The sequence below is a fragment of the Leptonychotes weddellii genome, chromosome 2, assembly GCF_054177405.1.
Source record: "Leptonychotes weddellii isolate Sample4059 chromosome 2, ASM5417740v2, whole genome shotgun sequence".
Classification (NCBI taxonomy): domain Eukaryota; kingdom Metazoa; phylum Chordata; class Mammalia; order Carnivora; family Phocidae; genus Leptonychotes; species Leptonychotes weddellii.
In genome coordinates, this window is record NC_138370.1 from 136,463,807 (window position 1) to 136,471,236 (window position 7,430).

The following is a 7,430-nucleotide window of genomic DNA, read 5'->3' on the forward strand; positions in this document are numbered from 1 at the left end:
GGGGTCCCCTGTGCCTCGCTATACTGTCGTCTCTTTTTCTCAGTTCCTTTGCCGCCCCAGGTCCCTGACTCTCAGAGGTTGACAAGTGGCACCCGAACAGGGACCTGAAGCCCCCGTCAAGGAGTGATCGGCCAGCAATAGGAACCCTACAGAAGGTGGTAAGTAGGAAAGTTTATTACAGGGTTATGGGGCAATCAAATTCAAAAGCATCAGGTTTTGTTGCATTAATACATCCTTTTCTTAAAGAATATGGAGCTAAAGTTACTAAGCAGTGCATAGAAAAATGTTTGGAAACAGTAGTTTCCTTGGTTTCCGGAAGAAGGCTCCTTAGATGAGGAGACTTGGGTCCGAGTGAAAAATAACGTCTTGAAGGCTATGAGACAGGGTGAAACGATTCCCCTTGATTTCTGGCCCATTTGGGCTTTAGTACGAGTGGTGATCAATACTATGGAAACTGGGGATAAGTTATCCCCGGCTGAGGTTGCTAAAGAAACTACCAACTCTTTACATACATATGAATTAGACGATGAGACTTTAGAAAAGGCTAAGACTGAAAGTAAAAAAATTTTCGCAGCTTCACAGTCCCGGCCGTCACCCACGGCCCCTCCGCTTTTAACAGAGGACCCCACTGAAGATGATCAACCTCCCTCCACAGTAGATTTACTTCCTCTTAAACGATCCTCCCTAGCTCTCTCACCTCTCGAGAAGGAACTCCGACAGCAAGGGGCTAATGATCTATTTATGGCTTTCCCGATAGACTGAACACAAGCTGCTGGTCCCGTCTATGAGAGATTAGATTTAAATGCTTTAAGGAAACTAAAGAAGGCTTGCCACTCGTATGGACCCACAGCACCTTACACTATAGAGATTTTGAAAGCTTGGGCAAATTCTGGGGAGTGGATCCCTCATGATTGGCATATGGTTGCACGGGCTTGCCTTAAGCTACAGGATTTATTACAATGGAAAATGTCATTATCGGATGCTGCGTATATGAAAGCCCGGGCAAATCGGGCTAACCCAGCCATGCATCATATTTCTTTTGAAATGCTCACTGGCTCTGGTGCCTTTTCAGATGTTCGAGAGCAGTTGGTTAACACCCCACCTGCAGCCACAGCGCAGGTATCTGAAATCGCCCTCGCAGCTTGGGGAAAGTTAACCCCTTCGGGGGAAGTGGGGCAAAGTTATATAAAAATCGTGCAAGGCATTACAGAAGCATATACTGATTTTATTTCTCGGCTCGAAATGGCTATTGACCGCCAAGTCGATAGTAAACCTGCTAAAGAGCACTTGCTAAACAGCTTGCTTTTGAAAATGCTAATGAGGACTACCAAGCGGCCATCCGGCCACATAGAGAAACAGGAAACATTCTCGATTATCTTTGTCTATGTAGAAATATTAGCACTTTTACACATCAAACCCGGATAGCCTCCCTTCAGCTCATGGCCCTACAAAAACAACAGGATATAAAATGTTATAATTGTGGAAAAATAGGACATGTCAAGAAAGAATGCCGTAAAGCCCCCCAACCTAGAGCCAATTCTCCTTTTAATACCGCCCCTAGCCTCTGCCCTCGTTGTAGCAAAGGCAAACATTGGGCCAAGGAATGCAAATCCAAATTTGACAGGCAAGGTAACCCACTCCCATTGAGGTCAGGAAACGGGATGCAGGGCCACCCCGGGGCCCTGAACAACAACGGGGGATTCAATATGTCGCCTCTCCAGCAGCAACTTCCTGCTGCGCACATAAACTCTCCGTGTTATCACTCAGTCCCGCCACTCAGGGAAGTGCCGCAGTAGATTTAACCACTCCTTTTACAGTAAATCTTCACCCTGGTCTCAGGCCTCAAAAAATACCCACGGGTTATTACAGACCTTTACCAAGAGGAACCGTGGGTCTTGTGCTAGGAAGATCTAGCCTAAATCTTAAGGGAATCCAGGTGATGACTGGAGTAATAGATTCTGACTATGAGGGAGAAATAATGGTGGTCGCACAGACTCGGGTTCCTTGGACCTTTAAGGGAGGAGATAGAATTGCTCAGTTATTATTATTGCCCTATGTACAAATTGGTCAGTCCCAACAGATCAGACGAGGAGGATTTGGTAGTACCGATCTTCTCATGGTTAAATGGGCTTCATTATTGACTCAGACTAATCATCCTATGACTCTTAAAGTTCGAGGAAGGACTTTCTCAGGTCTAGTAGACTCTGGAGCCGATATTTCAGTAATAGCCTCCCAGCATTGGCCTAATACCTGGCCCACGCGAGCAATCTCTAGTTCGGTAGAAGGAATAGGTTTTGTGACGGCAGAAGAAATTCGACAAAGTAGTGTGCCACTTAAATGTGAGGGACCAGACGGATTAGAAGGAGTTATCCAGCCTTTCATCTTAAAAACCCCCATTAATCTATGGGGAAGGGATCTCTTGCAACAATGGGGAGCCGAGCTAATCATCCCCCCAAGTCAACCAGCTAATCAAATCATGACAAAGATGGGCTATAAGCCAGGACAGGGCTTAGGCAGACAACATCAAGGAATAAAGGAGCCTATCATTGCCCAGGGACAAACTCATAGGGCTGGACTGGTTACCCTTTTTTCTAGGCGCCATTGAGGAAAAGAGGCCTGCCCCTATTAAAATAACATGGAAAACTTCCCCGGTTTGGACTCCTCAGTGGCCCCTTCTGATAGAAAAACTGCAGGCCTTAGAGCAAATTGTTCAAGAGCAATTGCAGGCAGGACATATCGAGCCTTCGCAGTCTCCTTGGAACTCTCCTGTTTCTGTTATCAGAAAGAAATCAGGTAAGTGGAGACTCTTAATAGACCTTCGGAATGTTAATCCCATCATGGGGCTTCTGGGTGCCTTGCAGCCTGGGTTACCCACTCCTACAGCCATTCCCAAACAATGGCCATTGATAATAATAGATCTTAAGGATTGTTTCTATACCATAGCCATTCACCCTGGGGATAAGGAGAAATTTGCCTTTTCTATTCCCAGCACTAACAATAAGGAACAAATGAGACGATATCAATGGACAGTTTTGCCACAAGGCATGACTAATTCTCCTACCATGTGTCAGTATTATGTTGGCCAGGTCCTCAGACCTGTAAGAGATCATTATCCTCAATCCTATATCATTCATTATATGGATGATATTTTGCTAGCGTCACAAACTGAAACCGAATTACAAGATGTATATCAGGCCACTTCCCAACATTTGACTTTCGCCAGTCTCTTAATAGCCCTGGAGAAAATCCAAACGACTACTCCAGCTTCTTATCTAGGCACTGTGGTAGATAGAACCACAGTGAAACCTCAAACAATGCAAATTCGTAGGGATACCCTCCTTACACTTAACGATTTTCAGAAACACCTAGGAGACATTAACTGGACTCGCCTTCTCCTAGGGATTCCAACTTAAAAATTACAAAATTTATTTAACACTTTACAAGGTGATTCTGCTTTAGATAGTCCTCTCACTCAATCCTCAGAGGCAGAGGCCAAACTGCAGTTTATTGAGTCGCGATTAAAAACTGCCTTTGCTCACAGGTATGATGATTCTCTCCCCCGCTGCTGCTTATTTTCCCTACCCCTCATTCTCCAACTGGTGTCTTAGCACAAGAAGACAAACCTCTCGAATGGGTGACTTTACATACAAAAACTTCTCGAACTGTTACTCCGTATCTATCTCTTGTCGCTTCGCTCATTCTCCAAGGACGAAAGCATTCTATTCAAATTCTTGGTTTTGATCCTGCGCTTATTGTTTTACCTCTCTCTTCTACATCTTTCAAGGAAGTCTTTCCCTTCTCTACTGATCTGCAAATATCTCTTGCTGATTATACTGGGCGCATAGATTGCCACTATCCGTCAGGTAAACTATGGGACTTCCTAAAGCGCACTGCCTGGGTTATAAATCACGTAGTTTGTAACACCCCAGACCCCTCAGCTCCTACATACTTTATTGATGGCTCTTCCTGTGGGCTCGCTGGAGTCTGGGGCCCTGCTATTCAGTGCTCCATAAAAACCCCTTACACTTCTGCTCAACAGGTCGAACTTGCAGCTTTATTGTTCTTATTGCAGAATGTTCATTATCCTATAAATATCGTATCTGATTCTGCTTACATAGTTGGCACTGTTGCGCCTTTGGAAACAGCTCTTATTTCCACAACTCATTCTGTCATTAACCCTTTGCTTCAGGAATTACAATTAGAAATTCAATCTCGAACCCTCCCTTTGTTCATTACTCATATCCGCTCTCATTCTAACCTCCCTGGACCTCTTACACAGGGAAATCAGTCTGCTGATTTATTGGCTATTCCTATTTTTGAAACTCCACAAGTAGAACACGCCCATCTTCATACCAACGCCAACCGCCTTCATTCACACTATAAAATACCCTTGCACTCTGCCCGGCGAATAGTCTCTTCCTGTCCTATTTGTCGACCTCTACATTTAACTGAGCATCCTGCGGGTATCAATCCCAGAGGCACAGCTCCTGACTGTATTTGGCAAATGGATGTTACTCATTTTCCCCCTTTTGGACGCCTCTCATATATTTATGTCACAAAAGACACCTTTTCAAGATTTCTTCATGCTACTCCTTTGACGGGGGAAAAGACTGGGCATGTCATTTCTCATTTGCTTGAATGTTTTGCTATTATGGGGTTACCTACTTGTATCAAGACAGACAATGGCCCAGCATATACTAGCAAAAAAGTACGAGAATTCCTTGCAGAATGGCAAATACATCATATCACAGGTATTCCTTATAATCCTCAAGGACAGGCTGTAGTAGAAAGGGCGCATGCCACCATTAAAAAACAACTCCATAAAACTACGTCTAAAAAGAAAGGGGGAATCTCCCCCGAGACGTCAGGGCACAAACCTTATTTATTTTAAATTTTTTAAACTGACCCCAAGGAGAACCATATACTAGAGCTGACAAACATTTCTCACCAGCCTCAATCTCAACTCAGGACGCACCCGTGTGGATAAAAAATGAGGAAAATAATTGGTTGCCCGGGAAATTAATTACCCAAGGCCCTGGTTATGCTTGTGTCATTCCAGATGGATCCAGTGGAGCAATTTGGATACCTCTTCGGAAAGTCCGGCCCAGGACCGGAGATAAAGACAACAGAAGAGGTCTCTCAGCTGCTGCAGGGATTGACTACCCAGCCCCCTGTCCGAGAGATGGCAGCACTCTCCTTGAAGAGACCTTGAAAACGAAAATTGCCCCTGACAACACCCCCAACTTGGGGGCAACTGAAGACCCTCACTCAGAGGGCGGAGCGAGTCCTGGAGACGACCAGATCTACCAAAACCCCTGAACATTTGTTGCTGGCTATGTTAGCGGTGGTGACATGCGCCTGTGCGGTAGGTGAAAAACACGCCTACTGGGCATACGTACCGCATCCTCCCTTGTTGCGTCTAGTCGAATGGACAGAATATGGACCTACTGTTTTTACAAATGACTCTACTCGTCTCCCAGCACCTTGGTCCTCTGTACCCCCATCTAAACCAGAAGAAGAAGGGACTCTTACGAGTATCTCTTTGGGATTTGAAACATTACCCTTATGCTTGGGACAGAAAAAAATATGTCTCCCCCTTCACGGACAAACTTGGGCCCATATCCTTCCCCTGACCAAATCATACAGAACCTTGATGGGAATAATGACCGCTTTATCATTTAATTTTAGTGAGGTCAACACAACTAACACACTGGGAAAATCTGATGATCCTGTCCGTACTACAATCTCCTATAAACATTATGTTTTTGAGCCTATATACTGGTCCTGCTGCAGGCGACCCCATGGAAAAATCCTTATGTTAAATAATAGAATGGTGGTAGATTGGGGCCCACGTGGGAAGTTTTTAAATAACTGTTCTGAGGATGTGAATAGCACCATATGTGATTACATTACACCCATAGTTTTAGTAGCTCACTTTTCGCAATTTTAATATGTTGCCTTATATTTCTCATAGGATACCGTACTTTCAAAAAACGAGTGAATGCCCAAAACCTCCATCACAGAGTGCTTATGGCAGCAGCTGTTTTGAAAAAAGAAAGGGGGAGCTGTAGGAAACAACGCCACAACGACCACTGGTGCATGTTCGTTCAGACTCCGAGATCTCTGAGAAAACTCGAGATTGCAGGGTTAAAAATAACCCGAAAGGATCAGAGTGAAATGCCCTTGGGATGTGTGTGGTCTGTTCTAAAGTACGCAGCAGAAGATGTTTTGTAGATAGGAAGCCAGCTGTAAACAGCACACTGTGCATTCCCTTCTTTGTTCTCTTATCCTGTGTTAAGGTCCAAGTACAACGGTGTTTACAATTAATTGATCACAGCCAGTTACAGATTTCTTTACTCCTTCTCCACTCCCACTGCTTCACTTAACTAACCCTGTGTACGTGGAAGAATGTGCCTTACTAAGCCCCTGCTGTAAATCATTATAGACCTATGTCACTGTAGAAGGTATATTAGACTATGGAAAATAAACCTCAGCGCCTCGGGCTGTTTGCTCGGGGTCCCCTGTGCCTCGCTATACTGTCGTCTCTTTTTCTCAGTTCCTTTGCCGCCCCAGGTCCCCGACTCTCAGAAGTCGACAGAAAGATGTCTAAGAAATACATAATTTTATTAAAATTTACTCATTCCCAAAATTACACCTACTCTGTATTATAATTTTTTGACTGCTAAAAGTAAACTACAAGAGGAAAAATGAAGTCAATTTAAGCTACTGCTCTTGTTAATAGGACAACCCCCCACAATTCTGCAGTTAGCAAGCTGTTATAGGCATTCATATTTTATATTAGTAATTACAGTATAATTCATGTTAATTCTAAAGCATGTTATGCTGATAATACCAGCCACTTGTGTCACTGTTACATGGGAGAAGACTTTTGCTAATTATTTAATAATTCACTAACTGCAAAAAATAAAGGTTAGGATTCAAAGCTCCAAGTCTAGGAACATTTTAGAAAAATCTCATCCACTTTTGAATTAATCTGTGAAAACCTTAGCAATGTCACTATGCTAATGAACAAATGCACACAGACAGTGGTTAATTTAAACTCTCAAAGAGATTATCCATGACTTAAAAACTCCTGTGACACATGTGAATTGAGATATCAAATTCTACACATCCTTAATATAGTAGATACTCAGGGGTCCCACACAGGTCCCCTTACTAGAGCTAAAGCAGGCATCCCCCATCTGCTGTGTTTTGGGTGTTTATGGTACACAGCTGCCCCTTCTCCAGAGAATTCCTATTGGCTGAACAGGAGCCACCTTGCCCTGTAGAAAAAGCACATTGCTCCTCATCCCCATCCTGCACTTGTAGCTGGGAGCCAGGACTGGTCATGACAGACAAGGCTATAAAAATGGCTGCTCCCTTTGCCTCCTGGAGTAATTCTCAGGTGCAATTGGTGTTCCAGAGCTCCC

The 7,430-nt window shown here is 44.0% G+C and overlaps 1 long non-coding RNA gene across 1 annotated transcript; it reads left to right on the plus strand.

Annotated features, from left to right (window-relative positions):
* The first annotated feature begins 6 nt into the window (after nt 1-6).
* Nucleotides 7-6,534, plus strand: LOC115937212 (uncharacterized). Its single transcript, XR_004072533.2, has 3 exons — nt 7-158; nt 5,060-5,365; nt 5,975-6,534. It is a non-coding gene; the product is annotated as an uncharacterized LOC115937212 (long non-coding RNA).
* The last annotated feature ends 896 nt before the right edge of the window (nt 6,535-7,430 follow it).